This window comes from Rhopalosiphum padi, unplaced genomic scaffold (genome assembly GCF_020882245.1).
Source record: "Rhopalosiphum padi isolate XX-2018 unplaced genomic scaffold, ASM2088224v1 scaffold29, whole genome shotgun sequence".
NCBI lineage: Eukaryota > Metazoa > Arthropoda > Insecta > Hemiptera > Aphididae > Rhopalosiphum > Rhopalosiphum padi.
The window spans coordinates 3,154-21,029 of NW_026870017.1; the positions used below are offsets into that span (position 1 = coordinate 3,154).

General features: G+C 16.5%; 2 pseudogenes across 1 annotated transcript; both read left to right on the forward strand.

Annotated features, from left to right (window-relative positions):
• The first annotated feature begins 7,895 nt into the window (after window positions 1–7,895).
• LOC132931560 (cytochrome b-like) lies at window positions 7,896–9,465 on the forward strand (annotated as a pseudogene). Its single transcript, XR_009662738.1, has one exon. The product of XR_009662738.1 is annotated as a cytochrome b-like (transcript).
• A 6,895-nt stretch (window positions 9,466–16,360) lies between these two features.
• Window positions 16,361–17,043, forward strand: LOC132931561 (cytochrome c oxidase subunit 2-like; annotated as a pseudogene).
• The last annotated feature ends 833 nt before the right edge of the window (window positions 17,044–17,876 follow it).

Genomic DNA, 17,876 nt, shown 5'->3' on the forward strand with positions numbered 1-17,876 from the left:
CATTAGATGACTGAAAAGCAAAGTAATGATCTCTTAAATCAAAATATAGTAAATTAGCAATTACTTCTAATGAAAGAGATTAGTTAAAGCATAACATTAATTTGTCAAATTAAAATTATTTATTAATATCACTTAATTCCTCAAATAGCACCAATTAATTGATTAATTTTATTCTTATTTTTTTTTTCTACATTTTATGTAATCATAAACTTACTATATTTTAATTTTATTAAAAACTTAAAAATTAATTTTTTTAAAAAAAATAACATAAAAAATTACAACAAATTTATTTAATATTTTTGACCCATCAACAACAATTTTTAATTTAGAAATAAATTGAATCAGAACTCTTTTAATCATTTTATTTATACCAAACTTTTTATGAATCTTACCAAATCGAATAAACTGATTATTATTTAAAATATTTAATATACTAAACAATGAAATACTAATACTTTATAAAATAAAAAAAACTAAATCTCCTGCATTTTTATTTATTTCACTTTTTATATTTATTCTACTTAATAATTTTTTTAGCTTATTCCCATATATTTTTTCATCATCAAGTCATATAGTATTTTCTGTTACTTTAGCTATTCCATTTTGAATATTTTTTATTATTTTGTCAACTTGTAAAAACACTAAAAATATAATTGCACACTTGATTCCTTTAAATACACCAATTTACCTAGCCCCATTAATAACAATTATTGAAACAATAAGAATTATTATTCGACCAATATCTCTTTCTATTCGTTTAACAGCTAATTTAATTGCAGGACATTTATTAATAACTCTATTAAATTTTAATTCACTTATAATTATTATTATTTTTATTCAAATATTTATAATAATTTTTGAATTATGCGTAGCTTTAATTCAAAGTTATGTATTCTCAATTCTTTCATCTTTATACTCTAGTGAATAATGATAAAAATTAATCAACCATATTTTATTTTAAGATTAAGTCCATGACCTATCTTAATAGCATTTAATACATTTAATTTAATAATTTCTAATATTATAATTATAAATTTTAAAATAAATATAATATCATTATTTAATCTACTAATAATTATTAGTATTTCTATCTTATGATGACGAGATGTAATTCGAGAAAGAACATTTCAAGGTAATCATAATTTTTATATTATAAATTTAATCAAATTTAGAATAATCTTATTTATTATCTCTGAAATATTTTTATTTATTTCTTTTTTTTGAAATTTTCTACACAATTCTTTAGCACCATCAATTGAACTAGGACTAAATTGACCACCAAAAAATATTATATTTTTCAATCCATTATTAATTCCTTTATTAAATACAATTATTTTTATTAACATCAAGTTTTACTGTTACTTTAGCTCATCTTTACTTACTTAATAATTCTAAAAAAAAAACTATCATTTTTATAAATTTAACAATTATTTTAAGTATCTACTTTCTAATACTTCAAATATTAGAATATAAACAAGCTACATTTACATTCTCAGATTCAATTTTTGGTTCTTCTTTTTATATAGCAACAGGATTTCATGGTTTACATGTAATTATCGGAACAATTTTTTTAATTATCAATCTTATACGAATAATTAAACTTCACTTTTCTCATATTCATCATATCAGATTTGAATTAGGAGCTTGATATTGACATTTTATTGATATCATTTGACTATTTCTTTATATAACTTTTTATTGATGAAATAATTAATTTTATTAATATAAATTAGTATATTTGATTTCCAATCAAAAAGTTTAAAATTTAAATAAAATAATTATATTAAATTTAATTTCAATAATTGTAATATTTATTATTTTAATAATTCTTTTTATACTAATAATTATAATTAATATAAAAATAAAATTTAATTATAATAAGTCAGCACCCTTTGAATGTGGTTTTGACCCATTTAATAAATCACGAATCCCATTTTCATTAAATTTTTATTTAATTGCAATTATTTTTTTAATTTTTGATATCGAAATTTCAATTATTATACCAATAATTTTAAACTTTAAGATTTCAAACATAATTTACTTTAATTTAATGTTTATTATTTTTTTTATATTTATAATTATTACTATTTTTTATGAATGAAAATTTGGATCATTAAATTGAAAAATTTAAAGGATAATAGTTAAAATTTATAACATTTAATTTGCTTTTAAAAATTATTTTATAATTTATCTTAAATAAGAAGTAATAAATTACATATTAATTTCGACTTAATAATAGATTTTTTTAATCCTTATTTTTAATTGAAACCAAAATAGAGGTTTATTACTGTTAATAATAATATTGAAAAAAAAATTCCAATTAAAAAGATTTTTAAAAAAGAAGCTGCTAACTATCTTTTAAAGCATTATTAATGTTTAATCTTTAAATATTTATTAGTTTAAAATAAAACATTATATTTTCAATATAAAAATAATATATTATTTATAAATAATTTTTTAAAAAATAAAATTTTTAAAAATTTGCAAAGGTAGCTACCTTACCATAAAAAAAAATTAAAATTAAATCAAAATTTTACCTTTTTTTAAAAACACAAAAATAACCTTAACTAAGATTTAGTCTTTATTTCAAAATAAAACTTTTTTTTTAAAAAATAAAATTTTTAAAAATTTGCAAAGGTAGCTACCTTACCATAAAAAAAAATTAAAATTAAATCAAAATTTTACCTTTTTTTAAAAACACAAAAATAACCTTAACTAAGATTTAGTCTTTATTTCAAAATAAAACTTTTTTTTTAAAAAATAAAATTTTTAAAAATTTGCAAAGGTAGCTACCTTACCATAAAAAAAAATTAAAATTAAATCAAAATTTTACCTTTTTTTAAAAACACAAAAATAACCTTAACTAAGATTTAGTCTTTATTTCAAAATAAAACTTTTTTTTTAAAAAATAAAATTTTTTAAAAATTTGCAAAGGTAGCTACCTTACCATAAAAAAAAAATTAAAATTAAATCAAAATTTTACCTTTTTTTAAAAACACAAAAATAACCTTAACTAAGATTTAGTCTTTATTTCAAAATAAAACTTTTTTTTTAAAAAATAAAATTTTTAAAAATTTGCAAAGATAGCTACCTTACCATAAAAAAAAATTAAAATTAAATCAAAATTTTACCTTTTTTTAAAAACAAAAAAATAACCTTAACTAAGATTTAGTCTTTATTTCAAAATAAAACTTTTTTTTTAAAAAATAAAATTTTTAAAAATTTGCAAAGGTAGCTACCTTACCATAAAAAAAAATTAAAATTAAATCAAAATTTTACCTTTTTTTAAAAACACAAAAATAACCTTAACTAAGATTTAGTCTTTATTTCAAAATAAAACTTTTTTTTTAAAAAATAAAATTTTTAAAAATTTGCAAAGGTAGCTACCTTACCATAAAAAAAAATTAAAATTAAATCAAAATTTTACCTTTTTTTAAAAACAAAAAAATAACCTTAACTAAGATTTAGTCTTTATTTCAAAATAAAACTTTTTTTTTAAAAAATAAAATTTTTAAAAATTTGCAAAGGTAGCTACCTTACCATAAAAAAAAATTAAAATTAAATCAAAATTTTACCTTTTTTTAAAAACACAAAAATAACCTTAACTAAGATTTAGTCTTTATTTCAAAATAAAACTTTTTTTTTAAAAAATAAAATTTTTAAAAATTTGCAAAGATAGCTACCTTACCATAAAAAAAAAATTAAAATTAAATCAAAATTTTACCTTTTTTTAAAAACAAAAAAATAACCTTAACTAAGATTTAGTCTTTATTTCAAAATAAAACTTTTTTTTTAAAAAATAAAATTTTTAAAAATTTGCAAAGGTAGCTACCTTACCATAAAAAAAAAATTAAAATTAAATCAAAATTTTACCTTTTTTTAAAAACACAAAAATAACCTTAACTAAGATTTAGTCTTTATTTCAAAATAAAACTTTTTTTTTAAAAAATAAAATTTTTAAAAATTTGCAAAGGTAGCTACCTTACCATAAAAAAAAAATTAAAATTAAATCAAAATTTTACCTTTTTTTAAAAACACAAAAATAACCTTAACTAAGATTTAGTCTTTATTTCAAAATAAAACTTTTTTTTTAAAAAATAAAATTTTTAAAAATTTGCAAAGGTAGCTACCTTACCATAAAAAAAAAATTAAAATTAAATCAAAATTTTACCTTTTTTTAAAAACACAAAAATAACCTTAACTAAGATTTAGTCTTTATTTCAAAATAAAACTTTTTTTTTAAAAAATAAAATTTTTAAAATTATTTAAAAAATTTAAATTTACCTTTATATCTTCAATATAATGCTCTATAATTAAGCTATTCAAATTTAATAATTAAAAAATAAAATAATTAAAAATCATAAAAAAAATAATAAAATATAAACCTTATAACTATTTAAAAAAATATTTTGACTAAATAAAATTAATTTTTTAAAAAAAAAAATTAAACCTCTATTTAAATTATATTCAATTCAACCAACCTCGAAAACTTTTAAAGAAAAAAAACCAACATAAAGAAAATTATTTAAAAAAAAATTAACCTTAAAAAATAATAAATTTCATATTATACCAAAAAAAAAAACATTAAATAAAGAAATAAAATAACTTATAGAAAATAAAAAATTATTAAGTTCAAAAAAAAATCAAATTCTAAAAAATAAAATTAAAACTCTTAAAATTTTAAATTTAAATTCTAATAAAATTAAATCAAACTTATAAAATATCAATCATATAAAAAAAGAACCAAAAAAAATTATAATAAATCTAATAAATATTATTCTAATAATCAAAATTTTTCTTTCAAATTTAACAATTATTATATAATTATATATAGAAAAATTTATTATTATTAAATAATAAATTACACGAATAGAATAAAAAAAAGTTAAAAAAAAAGAAAATAAAAAAAAAAAAAAAAAAAAAAAATTTAAATTTATTATTAAAAAATATTCAAAAATTAAATCCTTTGAATAAAAACTACAAAAAAAAGGAAAACCACATAAAGACATTAAAGTAAATATAAAAATTAAACCACAAAAAGGTAAATAATCAATTAAACCACCCATTTTACGAATATCTTGATTATTATTTATATTTAAAATTAAAATCCCAGCTCTTAAAAATATTATAGATTTAAATAAAGCATGTATTAATAAATAAAAAAAACATATATCAATTTTACCTAAACATAAAATTATAAATATAAATCTTATTTGTCTTAAAGTAGAAAAAGCAATAATTTTCTTTAAATCAAATTCAAAAATTGCATTCAAACCAGCTATTAATATTGTCAAACAAGAAATTACTATTAAATAATTTAAAAAAGAAAAATTTAAAAAAATTTCATTAAAACGAATTATTAAGTAAATACCAGCAGTAACTAAAGTAGAAGAATGAACTAATGAAGAAACAGGAGTAGGGGCTGCTATAGCTAAAGGAAGTCAAGAAGAAAAAGGAATCTGAGCTCTCTTAGTTAAAGAAGCTATTATAATTATCAATATAATAAAAAATAAATAATTTAAATTAACATAATAATCAATTAAAATAAAATTTCAAGAACCAAAATTTAATATTCAAATTATAGATATAATAATAAATAAATCACCTAAACGATTTAAAATAACTGTTACTAAACCTGAACTATAAGATTTTTTATTTTGATAAAAAACAACTAAACAAAAAGAAACCATCCCTAAACCATCCCAACCTAATAAAATTCTAATCAAATTAGGACTAATAACCAAAAAAAATATAAATATAATAAAAAAATTTATTAATATTAAAAATCGACTCTTATTAAAATCATAATTTATATATTCTATACTATATAATAAAATTATAGAAGAAATTAAAAAAACAAAAGAAATAAATATTAAAGATATTCAATCTATTAAAATAACATATAAAACTATACAAGAATTAAAAAAAAAAAATATATATTCAATAAAATAAAATTTATCAAAATAAATCATTAATAAACCTATAATAAAAAAAACTACAAATAAAATAAAATAAAAAAAAAAAAAAAAAAAAAAAAAAATTAAATTTAATTATTTAAATATAAAAATATAATCTTTAATTCCACAAATTAATATTTTAAATAAACTATTTAAATAACAAAATAATTCTATAATTAAAAAAATTAAATTTAATGGAACTCAATGCATAAATAATAATATATATTCTCTTAAATTAATATAAACTAAATAATTTATATTAAAAAATAATTTACCATATTGAGTATATAAATATAAATATAAACTATATAAAAATATTAAAATTATAATTAAAAAATATAATATATAAAAATAATCTAATCAAATTATTAAACTAATTAATAAAAATAATTCACCAAATAAATTTAAAGATGGGGGAAAAGATATATTTGAAGAACATAATAAAAATCACCAAAATGATAAAACAGGATAAATATTAATTAAACCCTTATTTAAAAATAAACTTCGACTTTTAAAACGTAAATAACAAATATTTCTTAAACAAAATAAACCAGAAGAACATAAACCATGGCCAAATATTAAAATTAATGAACCAAAATAACCACAATTATTTAAAGTTAAAAACCCAATAATTACTAAAGCTATATGAACAACAGAAGAATAAGCAATCAAAATTTTTAAGTCTCTCTGAAAAAAACAAACTAATCTTAAAACCAATATACCTAATAAACATAAAGAAATAAATAAATAATTAAATTTTAAGTTAACTTTAAAAACTAATATTAAAACATGATAAATACCAAAACCACCTAATTTTAATATAATCCCAGCTAAAATTATTGAACCACTAATAGGAGCCTCAACATGAGCCTTTGGAAGTCAAATATGAAATATAAATAAAGGTATCTTAACTAAAAAAATTATTATTAAAAATAAATAATAATAAAAATTTAAATTATATAAGTAATCATAATAATATATAAATATAAAATTAAAATTATTTAAACTCAATAAACAAGAAAAAAAAGGTAAAGAAAAAAAAATTATATAAATAAATAAATAAAAACCAGCCTTAAAACGCTCATATTGATAACCTCAACCATAAATTAAAATAATAACAGGAATTAAATTAATTTCATAAAAAATATAAAATAAAATAAAATTATTTCTAAAAAAACAAAAATAAAAAATAATAATAAAAATAAATATTAAAAAATTAAAATACTTTAAATAATTATTCTTAAGACTAAATCTAGAAATATAAACTAATCTAATAATTCAAACACCTAATATAAATATCAAATAAGAAAATATATCTATACCAAATAAATAACTAACATTTAAAAAATAATTAAACATAGGTATCTTGAAATATATAAAAAAAAAAAAAAAAAAAAAAAAAATTCTGGGCTAATCATCATCTTTTAAAATTAAGACTAAAAAAAATCATACTAAATAAAATTAATATTAAAATTATTAACATTGTAAAATTATTAATGACTTTAAGTAATCATTACCATATATACGAACTATTAAAATCAAAATTGTTAAACCTAAAACTCTTTCACTAATACAAAAAATAAAAAAAATTAATAATAAAACATATTGTTTAATAAATATTATTAAATTTAATAAAAATAATAAAGATAAAATTAATAATAAATATTCTAATCCTAAAAGTATTATTAATAAATGATTAAAATTAAAAATATAAAATAAAACTCCAGAAAATAATATAAATATTAATACTAAAATAAATAAATTTATCATTTTAATAGTTTAAAAAAAACATTGATATTGTAAATCAAAATTATAAAATTATTTAAAATAAATCAGTATAAATATATACATATTATCATTAATCTCCAAAATTAATATTTTAATTAAAATATATACTGAATTTTAAAATTTATTTTATTAACTAATTTAACCATAGCAATTTTATTAACTATAATAAAATCACCAATTAGATCAAACTTAATCATTTTAATTCAAACTATAACTTTAACATTAATAATTAATATAATTACTAAAACAGCATGAATTTCATTTATAGTATTTATCTTATACATTGGAGGATTAATAATTATTTTTTTATATATTTCAAGAATTGCTTTTAATGAATTAAATATTAATAAAAATTATAAAATTATAATTTATAAATTAACATTAATTTTAATGTTAATCTTTTATTTAAAATTAAATCTCAATCTTGAAAATTTCAATTATGAAAATAAATTTATATTTGAAGATAATTTTAATTTATTAAATATATTCATAATACCAAATAATTTAATAATTTATTTAATTATCTTAATCCTTTTTTTTATATTAATTTTAATTATTTGAATACTAAAAATTAATAAAGGACCAATTCGACAAAAAAATAATTAATGAAAAAAAATATACTAAAAACTTTATCCCCAATATTAAATTTACCTACACCAGCTAGAATTAGTTTTATATGAAATTTTGGATCTTTATTAATAATTTGTTTAATTAATCAAATTTTAACAGGATTATTTTTAGCCTTCCATTATAAAACAGATATTAATTTAGCTTTTCAAAGAATTATTAATATAAATCGAAATATTAACTTTGGATGATTAATCCGATCTTTCCATGCAAATGGGGCTTCTATATTTTTTATTATAATTTATATTCATATTAGACGAGGTATCTATATAAATTCTTTCAACTTTAAAATAACATGAATTATTGGAGTAATTTTATTATTATTAACAATAATAACAGCATTTGTAGGTTATGTATTACCATGAGGACAAATATCATTTTGGGGGGCAACAGTAATCACAAATTTATTATCAGCAATTCCTTATTTAGGAAATTCAATTGTTATTTGAATTTGAGGGGGATTCTCAATTAATAATGCTACATTAACACGATTTTTCTCAATCCATTTTATTTTACCATTTATTATTATTTTATTTACTTTTATTCACTTATTCTTTCTTCATTTAACAGGTTCTAATAATCCACTAGGAATTAATAGAAATTTTGATAAAATTACTTTTTCTCCATATTTTCTAATTAAAGATTTAATTGGATTAATCATATTTATATGAATATTTTTTATTTTAGCTTTAATTTTTCCATACCTACTAAATGATCACAATAATTTTATTATAGCAAATTCAATAATTACACCAAATCACATTCAACCAGAATGATATTTTTTATTTTCTTATTCAATTTTACGAGCAATCCCTAATAAATTAGGAGGGGTTATTGCTTTAATACTTTCAATTTTAATTTTATTAATCTTACCTATATTAAACAATAAAAATTTTTTAAGAAATAAATTTTACCCATTAAATAAATTTTTATTCTGAATATTTATTATAACATTTTTTATTTTAACCTGAATTGGGATACAACCAGTTGAATACCCATTTATTACAACAGGGCAAATTTTTACAACAATTTATTTTTCTTACTTTTTCATTAACTTTTATATCATAAAGTTATGAGATAAATTATTAATTTAGTTAATTAATTTATTTAAAATATTTATTTTGAAAATAAAAAATAGAATTTAATTCTATTAACTTAATACTTAAATTAATGATATAAGTTAAATAATTTAATAGAAAAATTAAAGACAAATAAAAATAAAGACAAAGGTAAAATTAATTTCCAAACTAAATATATTAATTTATCATAACGAAATCGTGGTAAAAACCCACGTAATCAAATAACTATAAATATAAAAATCAAAATAAAAATATTTAAATAAAATTTATTTATTATCAAACCAAAAAACATTTCACATAATAGTATCCCTATAAATATAATTCTTATATATTCAGATATAAAAATAAAAATAAAAGATAAACTTCTAAATTCAATATTAAATCCAGAAACTAATTCTGATTCACCCTCAGAAAAATCAAAAGGAGAACGATTTATTTCAGCTAAAAATCTAATTAATAATAAAATAAACAAAAAAAAAAGAAAAAAAAAAAATTTTAAATTAATTTGATAGATATAAAAATCATTTAAATTAAAACTATTAATTAAAAATATTAAATTTATAATAATAATTATTATTCTAACTTCATATGAAATCATTTGAGAAATAAACCGAATTATACCTAAAACTGAATAATTAGAATTCGAAGATCATCTAATTATTAAAAAAATATAAACTATTAAACTTGAACAACAAAATATATAAATTAAACCAAATCCTATAATATAGTTCATACCAATATAAGGATAAATAAATCAAAAAAAAATTGAAATTAATAAACCCAATAAAGGAGAAATTATAAAAATAAAAAAATTTATATTACTCGGATAATTAACTTCTTTAAAAAATAATTTTAACCCATCACCTATAGGTTGAAAAATACCTTTAATCAAAAACTTATTCGGACCTTTACGTAATTGAATATAACCTAAAACTTTACGCTCTAATAAAGTAAAAAAAGCAACTCTTATAAAAACTATTAAAAATAAAATCAAAAAATTAATAATTATAACAAATATAAAAATTACTATCTATAATAAAAATTATATAATTAAATTCTAAATTTAACACAATTATCTGCCAAAATAGTTAAATTATTTTTATTCATTTAATAAAAATTTAATTTAATTATTTAATCCTTTCGTACTAAAACAAATTAATTTTTAAAAGATAGAAACCAACCTGGCTTACACCGGTTTGAACTCAAATCATGTAAGAATTTAAAGGTCGAACAGACCTAATACTTAAAATTTTGCACCTAAGATTAATCTTAATTCAACATCGAGGTCGCAAACTAATTTTTAAATTTGGACTTAAAAAATTAATTACGCTGTTATCCCTAAAGTAACTTTTTCCTTTAATTAAAAATTTTAATTCAAAAATTCATTAAATAATGTTAAATTTTAAAAAAAGTTTATTAATTTTTTTTATCACCCCAATAAAATAAATTATAAAAATAAAATATTTATAAAACCAAAAAAATTAAAATTAAAATTTATAAAGTTTTATAGGGTCTTATCGTCCCTTTAAATAATTTAAGCTTTTTTACTTAAAAATAAAATTTTAATTATATAAATAATAAAGTTTATTTCTCATCAAATCTTTCATACAAGTCCTCAATTAAAAGACTAATTATTATGCTACCTTTGCACAGTCAAAATACTGCAGCTATTTAATAAATCATTGAGCAGATCCTATATTAAATTAAACTTAATACAATGTTTTTGTTAAACAGATGAAAATAATTTTTGCCGAATTCATAATTTATAAATGTAAATTATACTAATTTAATCATTATTACTATTAATTAAATATTCATTAATAAAATTTAATATTAATAATAAATAATTTATAATAAATTAAAAATAAATAAATAATAAATTTTTACAAACTTAAATAAAAATTTCTATTCCTATAAATTATTAAAATAAATAAATTATTATATAAAAATTTCAAGCTTATCCCTAAAATAATTTAAATTTAAAATATTAATCAACAAAATCAAAATAACTTTTAAAATTTTAAATTAAATTTAAATCTTAAATAACTAAATATAATATAACGAATTAAATTTCAAAACTAATATTATTTTATAAATATTTATAACACAATAAATTAATAATAAAATTAACTCTATAAATTTTGAGAATTTAAAAAAAAATTAAAAATTTTAATCAACCCTGATACAAAAGGTACTAAATTAATTCTTTTATAAATTTAATTATTTCTTTCACAATACTATTAAACTATAAATCTATAAATTAATTTTTAATAAATACTAAAACCTTAAATAAATAAATTATTTTTATAAAAAATCAAATAAAAATTATTATATTAATAAAATAAATTTAAATAAAGTTTAACAACATCTTATCATTGTAAATGATATACTTAAATTTAGATATTTATTTAATCTTTCTAAATACACTTTCCAGTACATTTACTTTGTTACGACTTGTCTTATTTTTAATAAGAATGACGGGCAATATGTACATATTTTAGATCTTTCTTCATATTAACAAAATAAATAAATTTACTATTAAATCCAATTTCATTTTAATTTTCATTTAAAATCCAAAAATAAAATTTAATGTAACCCATTATATTCTTATTTATAAACCACATCTTGACTTAACATAAATTATAATAATAAATAAAGAAAATAAATTTTTTAATATATTCATGACAGCGATATATGAATTAATTAAATAAGTAAAATTAATCGTGGATTATCAATTAATAAACAGGTTCCTCTAATAAGACTAAAATACCGCCAAATTTTTTAAATTTAAAGAACATAACTATTAATTTTTTAGTAAATTAATTTAAATTTTTATAATAGGGTATCTAATCCTAGTTTTAAATAAAATTTAATAGAATAAAATAATTATAATAATAATATTTAATTAAATTTTACTTTTTAAAAAAAAATTAAATTATAAATTATATTTAATACTAATAACCAAACTATTTTATTTGTATATTATGTTTAACCGCAACTGCTGGCACATATTTAGTTTATACTTAAATTAATAATTAAATCTAAATTTCTTTAATATTTAATACTTAATACTGAGAATAATTAAAATCCTTTAAGAAATTATTAACAATCAAAAAATTTCATGTATCTTTTTAATTAAATAAAATTTTATAACAAAATAAATTATAATTATTAGTAAAATTAAAATAATACGGTTTTATAATATTATAAATTTTAAATAAATAAATTAAATCAAAATTTAAATAATTAACTGAATTATTTTAACTTTAATTCTAATATTTTTTAATTATAATACTATTTAAATTTTAAATCTAAATTTTAATACAATTTATTAGTTTCTGTTTTTTAAATATAATTACTTAAATTAATTATTTTAACTTTAATTCTAATATTTTTTAATTATAATACTATTTAAATTTTAAATCTAAATTTTAATACAATTTATTAGTTTCTGTTTTTAAATATAATTACTTAAATTAATTATTTTAATCAAATTAATATTATTAATATAAAATAACTAATACTTTTCTTCTTTACCTCTTATATATATATATACAATAAATATCTATATATATTCATATAAGGATTTATATATTAATATATATATATATATATTAAATGTATAGATTATTAACATCATATAAGGATTTATATATATATATATATATATATATATAATATATAAGCTATATAGATGTATATTTATATTATATATATATATACTATATACATATGAAGTCTATATATGTATACTACTATACATATTTATAAATCCTCTATATACTCTTCTTCCTTCTTTTTTTTTTTGGAGGGGCATAGCCCCCCTTTTCAGATAAATAGAAACGTCATGCCTCATTAAAATATTTTTTTTTAAAAAATTTTCTGATATTTTTTCTAATACATTTATAAACCAATAAACATTTTTTTATTAAATAATATTTTAAAAATAAAATGCCTGAAAAAGGGTTACTTTGATAGAGTAAATCATGTATTATATATACTTTTATTATACTTTAAGAATTAAACTAATCCATAAATTTCAAAAATTTATATGCATAAACACTTAAGTATAAGTAAATTAGAAAAATAAGCTAAATTAAGCTTTTGGATTCATACTTCAAATATAGAATAATATTCTTTTTTCTGATAAATTTAAATTTAACAAAAATAATATTTTTAATTATATTAATATTTAGAACTTTAATATCAATTTCAGCATCTAATTGACTTTCAATATGAATAGGGTTAGAATTAAACTTATTCTCAATTATTCCTATTTTAAATTTTAAATCATCAATTTACTCTATTGAAGCTACAATAAAATATTTCTTAATTCAAGCTTTTGCTTCAATTTTATTATTAATTTTCTTAATTAATAAAAATTTTTTTTTTATAAATAATAGTAATATTTTAATTATTTTACCACTATTAATAAAATTAAGATTAATACCTTTTCACTTATGATTACCTTCAATAATAGAAGGATTAAATTGATTTTCATGCCTATTAATAATAACTTGACAAAAAATTTCCCCATTTGTTTTAATTTCATATCTAAATATTGATAAAAATTTAATTTTCTTAATTATTTTAATTTCAATAAACTCAATTTTTGGAATAAATCAAAATTCTATACGTAAAATCTTAGCAATATCTTCAATCAATAATTCAACATGAATACTATTTGCAATTTTAATAAATAATAAATTATGAATCAATTATTTTTTAATTTACTCAATTTTAAATTTTTTAATTATTAAAATTTTAAATAATTATAATATTAATTATATTAATCAAATAAAATTTTTTAATTTAAATTTTTTCTTTAAACTAAATTTAATAATATTAATTTTTTCAATTATAGGATTACCACCTATAATTGGGTTTTTAATAAAATGAATATTAATCAAAAACTTAATTTATAATAATTTATATTTAATTATAATAATATTAATTATATTAACAATTTTAAATTTATATTTTTATATTAAAATAACTTATTTCATATTATTTAATTTTAACTTATTCAATAAATGATATCTTCAATTAAAAAAAAATAATTACAACTTATTAATATTTATTAACTTCTTTAGATTATTTTTTAGTTATTTATTTATTTATTAAGGTTTTAAGTTAAATTAAACTATTAATCTTCAAAATTAAAAATATTTTTTTTTAAACCTTAATTAAAATAATTAATACCTTTAAATTTGCAATTTAATATCATAGAATTTGAATATAAAGTTATTGATAAAAAGATTTTTTAAATCTATATATAAATTTACAATTTATAACCTATTATCAGCCATTTTATCTATAAAATGAATCTTTTCAACTAATCATAAAGATATTGGAACTTTATATTTTTTATTTGGTATTTGATCAGGTATAATTGGTTCATCCCTTAGAATCTTAATTCGACTAGAACTAAGTCAAATTAATTCAATTATTAATAATAATCAATTATATAATGTAATTGTTACAATTCACGCTTTTATTATAATTTTTTTTATAACTATACCAATTGTTATTGGTGGTTTTGGAAATTGATTAATTCCTATAATAATAGGATGCCCTGATATATCATTCCCACGATTAAATAATATTAGATTTTGATTATTACCTCCTTCATTAATAATAATAATTTGTAGTTTTATAATTAATAACGGAACAGGAACAGGATGAACAATTTATCCCCCTTTATCTAATAATATTGCTCATAATAATATTTCAGTTGATTTAACAATTTTTTCTCTACATTTAGCAGGAATCTCATCAATTTTAGGAGCAATTAATTTTATTTGTACAATTTTAAATATAATACCTAATAATATAAAATTAAATCAAATTCCATTATTCCCTTGATCAATTTTAATTACAGCTATATTATTAATTTTATCCTTACCTGTTTTAGCTGGTGCAATTACTATACTTCTTACTGATCGTAATTTAAATACATCATTCTTTGACCCTGCAGGAGGAGGAGATCCAATTCTTTATCAACATTTATTCTGATTTTTTGGACATCCAGAAGTATATATTTTAATTTTACCCGGATTTGGATTAATTTCACATATTATTAGTCAAGAAAGTAATAAAAACGAAACATTCGGTAATATTAGTATAATCTATGCTATACTAACTATTGGATTATTAGGATTTATTGTATGAGCACATCATATATTTACAATTGGAATAGACGTTGATACACGAGCATATTTTACATCAGCAACTATAATTATTGCAATTCCAACAGGAATTAAAATTTTTAGATGATTAGCTACTATTTATGGATCTAAAATTAATTTTTCACCTTCCACAATTTGATCTTTAGGTTTTATTTTTTTATTCACAATTGGAGGATTGACAGGAGTAATTCTTGCTAATTCATCTATTGATATCATTCTTCACGATACTTACTATGTAGTAGCTCATTTCCACTATGTATTATCAATAGGAATTGTATTTGCTATTATTGCTAGTTTAATTCATTGATTCCCAATTTTCACTGGATTTTCAATAAATAATTTTATTTTAAAAATTCAATTCATTTTAATATTTATTGGGGTAAATATAACTTTCTTCCCCCAACATTTTTTAGGTTTAAATGGTATACCTCGACGATACACAGATTACCCAAATAATTTTTTACTATGAAATATAATTTCATCAATTGGTTCAATAATTTCAACATTTAGAATTATTATTTTAATTTATTGTATTTGAAATAGAATTTTTTTAAAAAAAACAACTATTTTTAAATTAAATTTAAGAAATTCTATTGAATGAATTCATAATTTACCACCCTTAGAACATTCATATTCAGAATTACCTCTAATTATTAATTTCTAATATGGCAGAAACTATATGCAATGAACTTAAAATTCATTTATAAAGAATAATCTTTTTTTAGAAATTATAACTTGAATAAAACTAAGATTTCAAAATAGTAATTCACCACTAATAGAACAATTAATTTTTTTTCACGATCATACAATTTTCATTATTATTATAATTATAACAACAATTACTTATATAATAATTTTTATTATAAAAAATAAATTTATTAATATTAAAATCTCTGAAAATCAAATAATTGAATTTATCTGAACTACAACTCCACCAATTATTTTAATTTTTATTGCTATACCTTCACTTCACCTACTATACTTAATAGATGAAATTAAATGCCCAATTTTAACAATTAAAATTTTTGGTCATCAATGATTCTGATCATATGAATATTCAGATTTTTCAAATATTGAATTTGAATCTTATATAATAAATGAATTAAATAAAGAAAATTTTCGATTAATTGAAGTAGATAATAAAACTATTATCCCATTTAAATTTAATATTCGACTCTTAATTTCGTCAGACGATGTAATTCATTCATGAACAATTCCAAGTTTAGCTATTAAAATTGATGCAATCCCAGGACGAATAAATCAAATTAATCTTTTTATAAATCGACCAGGAATATACTTTGGACAATGCTCAGAAATTTGTGGTATTAATCACAGATTTATACCTATTCAAATTGAATCAATTAATTTAAATAAATTTATTTATTGAATTAAAAATTTTTAATTCATTAGATGACTGAAAAGCAAAGTAATGATCTCTTAAATCAAAATATAGTAAATTAGCAATTACTTCTAATGAAAGAGATTAGTTAAAGCATAACATTAATTTGTCAAATTAAAATTATTTATTAATATCACTTAATTCCTCAAATAGCACCAATTAATTGATTAATTTTATTCTTATTTTTTTTTTCTACATTTTATGTAATCATAAACTTACTATATTTTAATTTTATTAAAAACTTAAAAATTAATTTTTTTAAAAAAAATAACATAAAAAATTACAACAAATTTATTTAATATTTTTGACCCATCAACAACAATTTTTAATTTAGAAATAAATTGAATCAGAACTCTTTTAATCATTTTATTTATACCAAACTTTTTATGAATCTTACCAAATCGAATAAACTGATTATTATTTAAAATATTTAATATACTAAACAATGAAATACTAATACTTTATAAAATAAAAAAAACTAAATCTCCTGCATTTTTATTTATTTCACTTTTTATATTTATTCTACTTAATAATTTTTTTAGCTTATTCCCATATATTTTTTCATCATCAAGTCATATAGTATTTTCTGTTACTTTAGCTATTCCATTTTGAATATTTTTTATTATTTTGTCAACTTGTAAAAACACTAAAAATATAATTGCACACTTGATTCCTTTAAATACACCAATTTACCTAGCCCCATTAATAACAATTATTGAAACAATAAGAATTATTATTCGACCAATATCTCTTTCTATTCGTTTAACAGCTAATTTAATTGCAGGACATTTATTAATAACTCTATTAAATTTTAATTCACTTATAATTATTATTATTT